Below are 12855 nucleotides of genomic sequence, written 5' to 3'. Positions count from 1 at the left end.
CGTGAACCTTTGGCTCCATCGAAAATGGACATGTAGTACGGAGTATGTTATTTAATTTAATTTTATTGTTAAATTATTTACTCCGTAATATGTAAAACAAGATCATGATCTAGCTAGATGGACATATTAAGTGGTGTACGTATATAGTATGTACTTCCTCCGAATTTTAATACTCGTAACGTTTGTGATTTCTACACTATTCACATATTATACTTTGACTATTTTTGGTGATTTATACGTAAGTTAAAACATAGTCACGTGAGATCTTGTTAGATTCGTCTTAGTATGTATTTTCAAAATATTAACTTTTTATAATTTTTGCAAAGAGAATTAAAGAATATTATTGATCAAAGTTGTGCATTGGCATCCGTGAAAGTGACAAACATTCCGAGTAAAAATGAACGAAGGAAGTATATAATAATACAAACTTTTATATAAGGCGGTCTTACATGAAAGACCGCCTTGGTGTCATATAAATTAAGCAATGATATCAATTAGTTAAGCACTGACACTAATTAGTTAAGCACCCAAACTAATTAGTTAAGCACTGAAAATGATTATTTAAGCACTAAAATTAATTAGTTACACAATGAAACCAATTAGTTAAGCAATCAAAGTGGTCTTTCCGATAAGACGGTATTACACAAAAGTTGCCGATATAATAATTTCATACGTTTATATGTTAAGCATGAATTCATGATCAGGGAAGAACCATAATCTAAAATGAGAACTGAGAATTAAAATGGACTCTTAGAATCTTAGATATCAAAATCGGATGGCCTACATCATTTCCGCGTCATTAATGCCATTTTTTAACTATGCAAATTATTAAATTGGTTTCGTGCTCTTTACTTCTAAATAATTTTCATTTACTTTAGCTATTTGATTTATGAAAATTCTATTAATAACACGGAATCATCTTGACCATCCAATTTTGATTACGGAAGGGCCCAAACTAATAATCCGTTCTCATTTTAGACTTGGTTTTTTTTATTAATTACTAGATTTTAGCTCGTACAATGCACGATTTTTATTAAATTGTTACGTTAAAATAAAACTCCTAAATATATCAACTGCTATATTTTATATACTAGATTTTAGCCCGTGCGATGCACGATTTCTATTAAATTGTTACGTTAAAATAAAACTCCTACATATATCAACTGTTATATTTTATATATTAGATTAAATTGATTTTTTTTATTTTGGATTGAATTTCAATTTAAATTTATTTTTTAATTATTCTAGTGTTTGATTTTGGATGAAATTGTATATAAGAAATATTAATAATTATTTATTAAAAATATTTATGCGGTACCTAATTATTTATCTACGTGGCATTCAACTTTTTAATTCAAAACTAATTTTGAAGTCTTATTTTTCATTGGCTGAAACCGTTAGATTTCCTACGTGACGCTCTAATATTGGATTAATGTTTGATTTCGGATTGAATTTTGTTTTAGATTTATTTTTAATTATTAGAGCGTTTGATTTTGAATGGAATTGTATGGAGTATATTAGTAATTAATTAATTAATTTAAATATCTACGTGGCACCTAATTAATTATCTACGTGGCACTCGATTTTTTTAATTCAAAAATAAATTAGAAATCTTATTTTTCATTGGCCGAAACCATTAGTAATCCTAGGTGGCGCTCTAATAGTTCAGCAAATATGCCTCCTTTATATATGTATTAGATTAGATTATATTTGTATTTTTTATTTTGGAATTAATTTCATTTTAGATTTATTTTTTAATTACTATAGTGTTTGATTTTGGATGAAATTGTATATAAGAAATATTAATAATTCGTTAATAAAAATATTTACGTGGCACCTAATTATTTATCTACGTGGCATTCGACTTTTTAATTCAAAAATAATTTTGAAGTCTTAATTTTCTTTGGCTTAAACCATTAGATTTCCTACGTGGCGCTCTAATATTGGATTAATGTTTGATTTTCGATTGAATTTTATTTTAGATTAGTATTTTATTTTGGATGAATTTTATTTTAGATTTATATTTTAATTATTAGAGCGTTTGATTTTGGATGGAATTGTACATATTAGTAATTAATTAATTAATTTAAATATCTACGGAGTACGTGGCACCTAATTAATTATCTATGTGGCACTCGATTTTTTTAATTCAAAAATAAATTAGAAATCTTATTTTTCATTGGTCGAAACCATTAGTAATCTTAGGTGGCGCTCTAATGTTTCAGCAAATATGCCTCTTTTATATATATATATATATATATATATATATATATATATATATATATATATATATATATATATATTGGATTAGATTAGTTTTTGATTTTGCATTGAATTTCATTTTAGATTTTTTTTTATTATGAAAGTGTTTGTTTTTGGATAAAATTGTATATGCATAATATTAATAAATAATTAATAAAAAATATCTATGTGAAAGTTAATCATTTCTTTACGTGGCACTCGACTTTTTTAATTCAAAATTAATTTTGAAATCTTATTTTTCATTGGCCGAAACCATTAGATTTTTCTATGTGGGCTCTAATATTGGATTAATGTTTGATTTTAAATTAAATTTTATTTATTTTATTTTAGATTATTGTTTGATTTTGGATGAATTTTATTTTAGATTTATTTTTTAATTATTAGAGTGTTTGATTTTAGACAGATTTGTATATATTAGTAATTAATTAATTAAAATATCTACGTGGCACCTAATTAATTATCTACGTGGAAATAGATTATTTTTTAATTATTAGAGTGTTTGATTTTCGATGGAGTTGTATATATTAGTAATTAATTAATTAAAATATCTACGTGGCACCTAATTAATTATCTACGTGTCACTTGATTTTTTAAATTCAAAAAGAAATTAGAAAATATTATTTTTCATTGGCCGAAACCATTAGTAATCCTAGGTGGCGCTCTAATATTTCTCCATTGGCCAAAGCCATTAGATTTTTATACGTGGCGCTCTAATATTGGATTAATGTTTGATTTTAAATTGAATTTTATTTATTTTATTTTAGATTATTGTTTGATTTTGGATGAATTTTATTTTAGATTTATTTTTTAATTATTAGAGTGTTTGATTTTAGATGGAGTTGTATATATTAGTAATTAATTAAGTAATTAAAATATCATGTGGCACCTAATTAATTATCTACGTGGAAAACGATTATTTTTTAATTATTAGAGTGTTTGATTTTCGATGGAGTTGTATATATTAATAATTAATTAATTAAAATATCTACGTGGCACCTAATTAATTATCTACGGTGGCACTTGATTTTTTAAATTCAAAAAGAAATTAGAAATCTTATTTTTTATTGGCCGAAACCATTAGTAATCCTAGGTGGCGCTCTAATCTTTCAGCAAATATGCCTCCTTTATATATGTATATTAGATTGTAAATGATACTCCCTTCGTCTCTTTTGGTTCTTTACGTTTGGTATTATGCACGCATTTTAACAACTAGTTAATGTGCATTGAGATTCCTTTTATTTAAACAAGACAAATTACGATTATTTATAATGTTTTCACTTTTATCAAAATTCTGATATTGAAAAATTGAGAAAGATTTAATGTCCCAATGTAAAAGTGTGAGATATTAAATGACCCGATGAATTTAATTGGTTAAAATAATCACGTGACAGTGTGACACAAATTTTGATAGAATATTAAGGCATTTATGTAATAATATAAATGGAAATATAAAAAATATTTTGGGATACCCAAAAAGAAAAGCGTAAAGAACAAAAAGAGACGAAGGGACTCAGAGAGTATTTAACAATAACTACTCCATAGTTATTTTGTATTGGTTCCTAGATTGAAGTGCGTAGTAGAGTAGTAGAATACTCCGTATTACGTGGTAATGTATTACTTCCTCTGATCCACAATAGATGCATCATTTCTCATTGCACGTATACAACGCGCTTATTTGAACATTAATATCTCTAAATGCGTATAAGTAAAAATTATAAAAAATTGATATTTGGAATCCTTGCATTAATACGAATTTAAAAAGATCTCACATGCCTATGTTTTTTCTTACACAACAGTGAAAGAAAGGTTTCAAAGTTTATTGATAAATAGTCCGCAAATGAGAAATGATGCATCTATTGTGGAACGGGGGAAGTATGTTATTGAGTGACTATTAAGACCGAAAATTTCCATCTTTCTTTCGAAAGACATGAAACGATGAAGGAAGGAAGTTTGGTAAATGATAAAAGATTAGGAACTTATCAATTGGTTGTTGGTTCAGTGGTGATTGAGGCTGAACTTAGTAGGGATGACCCGTATTTGATCCCCCGTAACAACAATTGGGAAGGGACTGGAACATATCCACCCAAAACTCGACCCGAATTCGGATTAGCCCTAAGGAAAACCGGGTGCTAATACCAAAAAAAAAAAAATTAGGAACTTTAGGTACATTACACCAAAAATAGGTTGGAAAAATGCCCCCATGCAGGATCGAACTACAGACCTTCAGTTTACAAGACTGACGCTCTACCACTGAGCTATAGGGGCCTGATGATAAATCAGAAACCTCTTATATTACTTGTATTTGTACTAAAACTATAAAACAGAAGTAACGCTAACGGCTGACTTGCTGAGCATAACCATCCCCAACTCGCTGTGAGAATTTATGATTTCAACCTTGAATATTTTAAAAATCCGACTCAAAAACATTAATTAGTAAATTGGCTGACGTTAAATGAAGTTGATGTCTAATAATAAGTCAATCTTTGATGTTCACTGAAGTGCAATCAACTAACCAAATCTTTCAATAGATTAACACTTTCTAATTTGTCCCTCCAGTTAATAATAATGCGTCGTGTGAATTGGCATAAATTTAGTGTGGACCAGTTCCATTTAAAAATTATTATGTTTTTCAACAAAATTTCCTTCAACTCTTTCCCACGGTAAGATATCGGATGGATAATAAGATCAAACAGATTTAGTTCATTTTCACATTTCAGAACCAAAAATTCTATAGGATTAACAATTAAGGAAACACAATCACACAAAATAGGAAAACAGATTCTGAATATCTTTCTGATCTGGAGGAGTGCTGAGTCACAAGCTCAGAACACTCTTTGGATAGAACCTTGTCATCCCAAAAAAAATTACCACAGTCAAACAAAATGCACCTGTTTTTACTTCTTTACAACCGAGTCTGAAACCAAAATCTATTTTATCAAATTACCAGACCCTGAAACATATTCAAGAATTTAAGTAAACTGAACGACAACGTACATATAATTCGTGGTACACTTTTGTCACTACAAAAGAACACTTGTGTCCCTCGGTTTCCCTATTACAACTGCTTAATAATGGAAGATACAACAAATCGAGTGCACTTAGCTAACTCTGATTTATCCAAGTCTCCAGCACTGTCAAGAACTCTATTCCCTGTAATAAATTAACATAATCTTCACAATTTATTATGTAAAGATAAAAGCTAGGGAGTACAATACATGAACATTACAACTTATAAATCAAAGTAGCAAAGATTGAGGGAAAAAGAAGGGATAAGAACTTTCTCCCTGAAGTCTGAGATTGCAGAATATCAGAAGTTTCAGATGTAGTAATCCTAGAGACAGGAGCAAAGTAGATGGTACATTATCATAGCCTGGTACAAGTATATCATATGCTTTTAGTACGCAACAGCTAGTTTTAACTTATAGGAGTTTGATACGTGCCAACTGAATCCGATCAGCTGAGAATTCTTACAAACATTAGTCAGCATAAGATGAGCCTTCTCATGTCTTCTGCAGCGAAAAACAACTTCCATGCACCGTACCTTCACTAGATATTATAGCCCTGCAGTTCACAATTATTACTTTGTTTCAATCATTCAATCATCAAAATAACACTTCATCCGTTTGAGTTCTAACATATATTCATAAATACTCTGTATCAAGTTATATTTAGAAAACTGTGAATGCTAGGGAAGACAGTTACACAGTAAAACAGTTAACGACTCAAAGTTACCTCATTTATCATATGGTCATCCCAAATATTCCTTAGAAAGTTACCCCTCTACGTAAAGATTGACCATAGAAGTCCGCTTGACTCACAGTACCCCCATTTTCAAAAGAACTAATGTTACCGTTAGTACATAAACTTTGGCCACTAGAGCACGGATAAAAGACTTGAGACAGTCCAACTCTTATGATTTTCATTACTTCATGAGATCTAGAAGCAGTTCTCCTACTTATTTTCGAGTTAAGTTTTTTTTCTCGGTACACTCAAGTGAAAAGCAAAAAATATTAGAATGCACTGGAATATTTTTCAAGAAACTTAAAAACTGAAATTATTAACATGATACATGTCAAACATTCACTACTTTTTGACGCTCCACACCAAGAAAAACTTAATTTTGCACGGAATAGAAAAATGTTTTTTTTAACACAAAGATGATTGTTGGTGAGGTAAATATTCCAAAAAGGTAACAAATTAGACCAAATCAAGAGCACATTTCATGCCAAACAATGAGATATGGAAAATATTGAAAGTTTTAATAAATACCAAGGCACAACAATAATGCAGCTGTATGGTAAATGTTTTCTGTCTAGTTGAATAGCCAAATATAAAACCGTAAATTAATCGTTCATAAATCTCTCTTCCTGCTTTTCCAAGCCTGCTCACCATGCCAAATGCTTTTGATTTGAATTGTGCACCGCTCGATCACTATCCAGTTATCAAAGTTCTCACAAAGTCGGATATGAGCACATCCCAACTAGTTTTGCCAAGGCACGCGACACAGCAATTTATTGTTCCGAACATGCCAGAAAACTTGAAACAAAGGCTGAGAGAAGGAGACGGGAGAGCACACATATGGGTTGTCGATGATGAAAACTGCTTGGAGCATTTTCTGACAATGGTTGATCGTGACCATCGCTATTCAATCATTAGTTGGGGTCATGTCCGTCAGACAAGGGAACTCAGGGAAGGTCAGGAGATGAGATTTGGATGGATGAATCAAAAACTACACTTCATTGTTACACCTGAAGTTCTGTTAGGTATGCTTAATTAGATCTATCTAACTGGAGATGGTTCTCTCTCACTAGATTTTAGTCCAAACTTTAAATTTAGACAACTGAAAAGATTATTAACATTTGATTTTTATAACATCCATAGAAGAATCCATACATCTCTTAAAACTGTACATTTTCTACATTATAATTGATATGTTTAGTCCGGAAGAGCATAGACGTAGTACAGATTAAGTGATGTTTAGGCATATGCTATATGATTCAGTTTTTTTATTTTGTGCACATCAGAGCAACAACTCACTGTTTACTGAGATGAAAATGAAAACTAGAACGGAAAAAAAAGAAAAGAGAAATTGAGAAAATAAGTGTTATATGTTATATACTTAAATGTTTATTTCATCATTTGACCTCCGCCCCAAAACAAAGTTAACATATCCTTTTTACCCAGAAATTTAAGGAGATCAGGAAAAGTGGGTGGGTGAGTGGTCTGGATCTAAAATCGGAAGATGTAAGATTTATTAAGGAACAAAGAGAGTTTCTATCTTCCCATCTATGTCGAGTATATGTATAATGTGGTGAAAAAACATATTTTTGCAGATGGCGGGGATTCTCCAAGGATGGCAAAGAACGATGAACAAAACAGTGAGCAAGAAGAGAAAGATGAACAAATAAACGAAAACACAGATGAACGTCCAGCAAAAAGGAGGAAAGACATCGGTAAGTCTGCTCTGGAATTTACATGGAACGGCTTCCAAAATACTTCGTACTTGATTTCTCTTGTTACCATTTATTACCCAGACTTTTATGCATAACCCATGTCGCTTGCATGCCTAAGTTAAAGTATAGAAACACTTGTCTTCTGGCTATTGAGAAAACCTTTTGTCCATCATTCTACGTCAGTAGTGCATACAGGAAAACAGACCAATACGTTGGTCTACGTAAATAATTTGCATATTTCACTTGTAAGTAAAGAGGAGTGCAGAGATTTTTATCTGCTGAGGGAAATGTTAGTTCACCATTAATTTAACTTCAATACTACAAATAGGAAAACATGATCTTGTATCATATCTAAGACCTTTTGCAAAATATGCTTGTAATTCACGTAACGTCTTCTAAAAAACAATTGACTCCAACGATAAAATAAAGATGAAGCATAATTTAATCCTTTCGCAAAGATACCTTTAATAGAGAATCTCACATTGCCAGTCTATGCTACTAGAACTCTTCGTTTCACTTCAAATAACCACAATAGATCCTCGACATGCTATGCTAGCATGGGTATAAATACTTCATTGCTGTTTTGGATCACAATAAGGATTTTTTCATAAAACAAGTAATTTTTTATACTTGCACACAGACCCTAACTTGGCACATGAGTAACAAAACGGTTAACAATATTCCCCGTTGTTAAATTTCTAAAAAAGCATTCTGCTTGATCTCAATCAATGGGTTTGGCATGATGAATTGATGATAATTGTCTCGTTCCATACCCTTTTAGTTGTGAACCCATATATTTAGAGTGTGTTCGGTATGGAGGAAATCTTGTCTAACAAAATGGTTTCATTTGGTTTGTAAAACAGTGGAATGCCATATTTTCGTCTCTATTCCTTACCTTAACTCTCTCTAGTCTCTCCTCCCTTTTATCTCCTCCCTTCCATTCCCATTTTTCCTCTTCTCTATTAAGGAACCAAACAAAGGAAGATTAATCTTCCATGCATTTTCCATGGTTTCAGTTGAAAATGTTTTCAGTCCTACCATTGTAACTATACATCAGTAGCTAACATTGCTTACAATTATGTGTTTTCTATAAGAAATCAACCGCTAGAATTTGTGAAGAGCAGCAACTCCCGCTGTTTATGGGCAATTGGATTGTCACGTAGCCATAGGCCACATGTAGATGAGGATCATGTTATTTTCTACTCAAAGAAATGCTAGTTCACCCTTGTGTCATAATATGCTTCGGATAGGAAAACATGATCTTGTATCATATCTAGTAACTTTTGCAAAATACGCTCATAATTCACGTGTACAGCCTGGCAATATTTTAAAGATGAATTATCATTTAATTCTTTCACCAAAATACCTCTGTAAATATCAAACACTGCCAGTCTATGTCGCTTGAACTCTTCATTTCACTTAAAATAACCTTGTTAGGTCCTCGACAACAAGCATGAGTGTAAATACTCACCTTTGTTTAGGACCAAAATAAGGAATCCTCTCATTAAATAGGTAACTTCTGAGACTTTCTCACATACCCTTGCTTGACATGGGTATCCGACTTCGAGAAGAAGAAAAAAAAGTTAACAATTTCCCCCATTATTAAATTTCTAATAACTTGCCATTTTGTTTGCTCTCACTCAATCAATTTGGCAAAATGATCACTTTTTTTAAAAAAAATGTCTCATTAGTTCCAACAATCCTTTGAGTTGAAATATTAAGAGTGTGTTTAGTTAAAATAACTTAGTTTGGTTTGTAAAATAATGGAAAACAGTGATTTCAGGAGTCAAATGCCACATTTTCCTCTCTATTCCTACCATCCAACACACACACAAACTCCCTCCTCCCTTCCATTACCCCATTTCTTTTTCTCAATAACTATTTTATCAAGGAACCAAACAAAGGAAAATTAATTTTAATACATCACAGAAAGCCATTTCGGTGGAAAATGTTTTCCGTCAAACCACAATGGAGGGGCGGAGCCTTAGATTGTTCAAGTTCTTTCAGAAAATGTTCCTTTTCACAATGTGATTCTCTTTGTGAAGTTGTGTTTACTTTAACCTACAACATCTTATTAAAACTAAAATTTTCTCAAACTTGTAGGTGAATCTAAGGAAGCAATGGTTCATAAGGGTGAGACCAGCACCACCGCTGCTATCTGAGCAATCATTAAAAAGGAAGAAGCTCCAAGCTCTTAAACTACCAAATACAACAAGATGCCTGCGTTTATATGATTAAGAGCTCTTTTCAAGTTTATGTCCTCGAGATTCATAAACCTCCGACGAAAAAGAAACACAAACAATTATCGCAGTCTGGGCAACATAAACACACAATCTCTGCTTTAATTATGTTGTTTTTCATGTTTTCTGGGAATTAATAGCATGAATTTCTAGTTTGGATAATATTTTGAGCCTATCCCAAATATGAGGTCGGAATCATTCAAGTTTTTACAGATTGAATTGCAATTGGTATGAAATTCATATCTACAAAAAAGAATTAGATGAAGAGGTGATGATCAGATGAAATTACCTCAGAAAAATGGGCAGATCTTGGTTGAAAGGACAAAAAAAAAAATCCCTGTGTAAAAGCAGGAAATTGCAGGTTAATCACATGAACATGAACCCTAAAAAGGGTTTATGTGGTTCGAGTAGGTTATATATCAGAGGTTTACCTGCAGATCATTTGAACTGAATTTCATGTCGATTGACTGGCGTCTTGTTCATAGAAGCTTTTATGGATCATAATTTTTGCATGCTGCATCTCAAAAACCCTTATTTGGAAACCATTTTGGAGGAGTGAGATTGAAAAAGGATTTATTTGCACCACTGTGTGCCATAAATTTGATTCTTTTGTGTGGTATTTTTGGAATAGAGATGCTTGATGCTCTTACTTACTGCTGATTTTTTTTATTTTGTTTGGGCAAGTAGAAAGAGCAATTGTAAGTGAAAGAGCAATCAATGGCATTATCCATGAAGTACGGAGTATCATAAAAAAAAAAAAAAAAAAAAAAAATTAAAAGGTAAGAATAGTAATCACTGCTAATAATATAAAGTAATTGCGGGCTATTACAAGAGTCTATAAATATTTTGTCACTAATAAGATGTCCAACATTTGCAATTCAGTCGGCTGATCTATTTGCTTCTCTGAAAATATGCTTGATTTCCCATATGTCGAAAGTGAGGAGGAGACTTTTTATGTCATGATGTTGTGAAGCTTCCATGGAGTTGACCATATTCCTTTAACTGAGTTGATGATGAAAAGGTTGTCACCTTCAATGTATAGTCTTCTGATATTGAGTCGCTTGGCTTCTTGGATACCTTTGTGAAGAGCACTAGCTAAGGCCATAAAGGCTTGAAAATGACCAAGATTGTAGGTATTGGCCATAATAGTTTGACCAATGTTGTCTCTGATAATGATTCCTGCTGCTGCTGAAGAAGATTTACAAGAACCATCAAAGTTAAGTTTGAAGGTATCCAATGGAGGGGGATACCAATGAACCATCACCGGAGGAGGAGGAAGTGTAGTTGTGTGAGTGTGTGAAGTGAGAGGGGTACCCTTGAGTAGCTGATGATCAATTTGCAATCTAAATTGCCATTCATGAAAAGTCGAGTTAGCCTTAAAAAACACTCGGTAATAATTGAAAATTGCACTATTGAAAATGCAATCATTTCTTTCCTTCCAGAGACCAAAATTTTCTTAGATACTGAATAGTATCAAAGAAAACGTGTTGAGTGATGGCAAAATTCAACCAACTTTTAGTGAGATTGAGATCCCAAATTTTCTTAGAAGATGGGCATTGAAGGAAAAGATGGTTAACTGTTTCTATGTAAGTTTCACTAAGTGGGCAAACGTTAAAAGGAAGAATATTTCTCTTATGTAAAATATCTCTAACCGGGATGCTTTTGTGACAAATTTGCTACGAAAATATTGCAAGCTTTGGAGGGATATCAAGTTTCCAAATCAAATGAAATTCCCATTTCTGAGAGTTTTCTTGGATATCATGGGCAATCCAAGTTGCTGATTTGACTGAGAAGTTTCCTGAAGAAGTAGCACCCCATATCGGGGTGTCCTCCATATCATTTAAGGGTATTGGAAGACCTTGAATTTTTAGAACCATCTTTGGAGGTAAGGTGGTTGATAGTTTAGGCAAATTCCATTCACTGGATGGGAGAATGAAATCTGAGACTAGTAGATTGCAATCAATAGTTTCTATGGTACGATCACAATAATTCATGAGATTATCCTGAATGGCCCAATTGTCAAGCCAGAAATTAATAGACTTACTGTTGCCAATTTTCCAACGAATCCCTTTTCTCAAGATTTCTCTTTGATTTAAAATACTATGCCAAATTAGCGAGTCTTTTTGCTTAGGCTTATAAAGAAAGAAGGAAGTGTTCTGAAGATATTTTTTTTAATAATAGAGACCCAAAGGCTATTTTCGAAGGATTTTCCAACCTAGTTTAGCAAGAAAAGAACGGTTTAGAGGCCTGGTTCTACGCAGGCCCAAACCCCCTTGACTTTTGGGTTGACAAATTTTATTCCAGGCAGGTGTGTAAGAAGAATTTGCTGTTTGTTAATTTCCAAAAGAAATGTCTATGAACCGCATCAAGTTGAGTACATATTTTTTTGTGGGAGGAGAAAGGAAGAACATACATATGCTGGTAAAGCCTCGAGATTACTTTGGATGAGGATGGCTCTTCCTGCTTTGGAGAGGTAATTTGCATGCCATGAGTTAATTCTAGTTTCATTCTTAAGCATTATGTTGTTGTAATCAGCTTTTGTTGGTTTATACCAAGAGAAGTATGCACCTAAATATCTACCTAGAGACATAGATTTGGTCATAGCAAAAGAGCTAGCTATACTATCTCTTCTATGGGTTTGAATCTGTTTGGAGAAAACAATTGCGGATTTATGAAAATTGACTAATTGCCCTGAGATGAGCAAAATTCGTTGATAATTGTTTTGAGTAGGTTACAGGAAGAGGATGTAGCTTTAACGAATATTAAGCTATCATCTGCAAAAAGTAGACACATAACTTTTTGAGCGTGGGGGGCTAAGCAGATGCCTATACCTTTCTTTGGGTTTGTACTATTATTAGTTAACATGATTATAAAAACTTCCATGCATAAAATGAATAGGT

The 12855-nt window shown here is 32.3% G+C and overlaps 1 long non-coding RNA gene and 1 other non-coding gene across 3 annotated transcripts; both read right to left on the bottom strand.

The window, feature by feature from the left end:
• Window positions 1-4455: 4455 nt before the first annotated feature.
• Window positions 4456-4527, bottom strand: TRNAT-UGU (transfer RNA threonine (anticodon UGU)). Its single transcript has one exon. It is a non-coding gene; the product is annotated as a tRNA-Thr (tRNA).
• Window positions 4528-5135: 608 nt separating this feature from the next.
• Window positions 5136-10677, bottom strand: LOC110798616 (uncharacterized). 2 transcript variants are annotated; one of them, XR_002536127.2, is made up of 4 exons: window positions 10387-10677; window positions 10245-10292; window positions 5734-5823; window positions 5136-5632 (listed from the first exon to the last, which is right to left on the bottom strand). It is a non-coding gene; the product is annotated as an uncharacterized lncRNA (long non-coding RNA). The 2 variants fall into 2 exon arrangements; XR_002536126.2 differs by having other exon boundaries at window positions 5136-5823.
• Between the last annotated feature and the right edge of the window lie 2178 nt (window positions 10678-12855).

The sequence above is a fragment of the Spinacia oleracea genome, chromosome 5, assembly GCF_020520425.1.
Source record: "Spinacia oleracea cultivar Varoflay chromosome 5, BTI_SOV_V1, whole genome shotgun sequence".
In the NCBI taxonomy this organism is placed as follows: Eukaryota; Viridiplantae; Streptophyta; class Magnoliopsida; order Caryophyllales; family Amaranthaceae; genus Spinacia; species Spinacia oleracea.
This window is presented reverse-complemented; position numbering and strand designations above follow the sequence as displayed.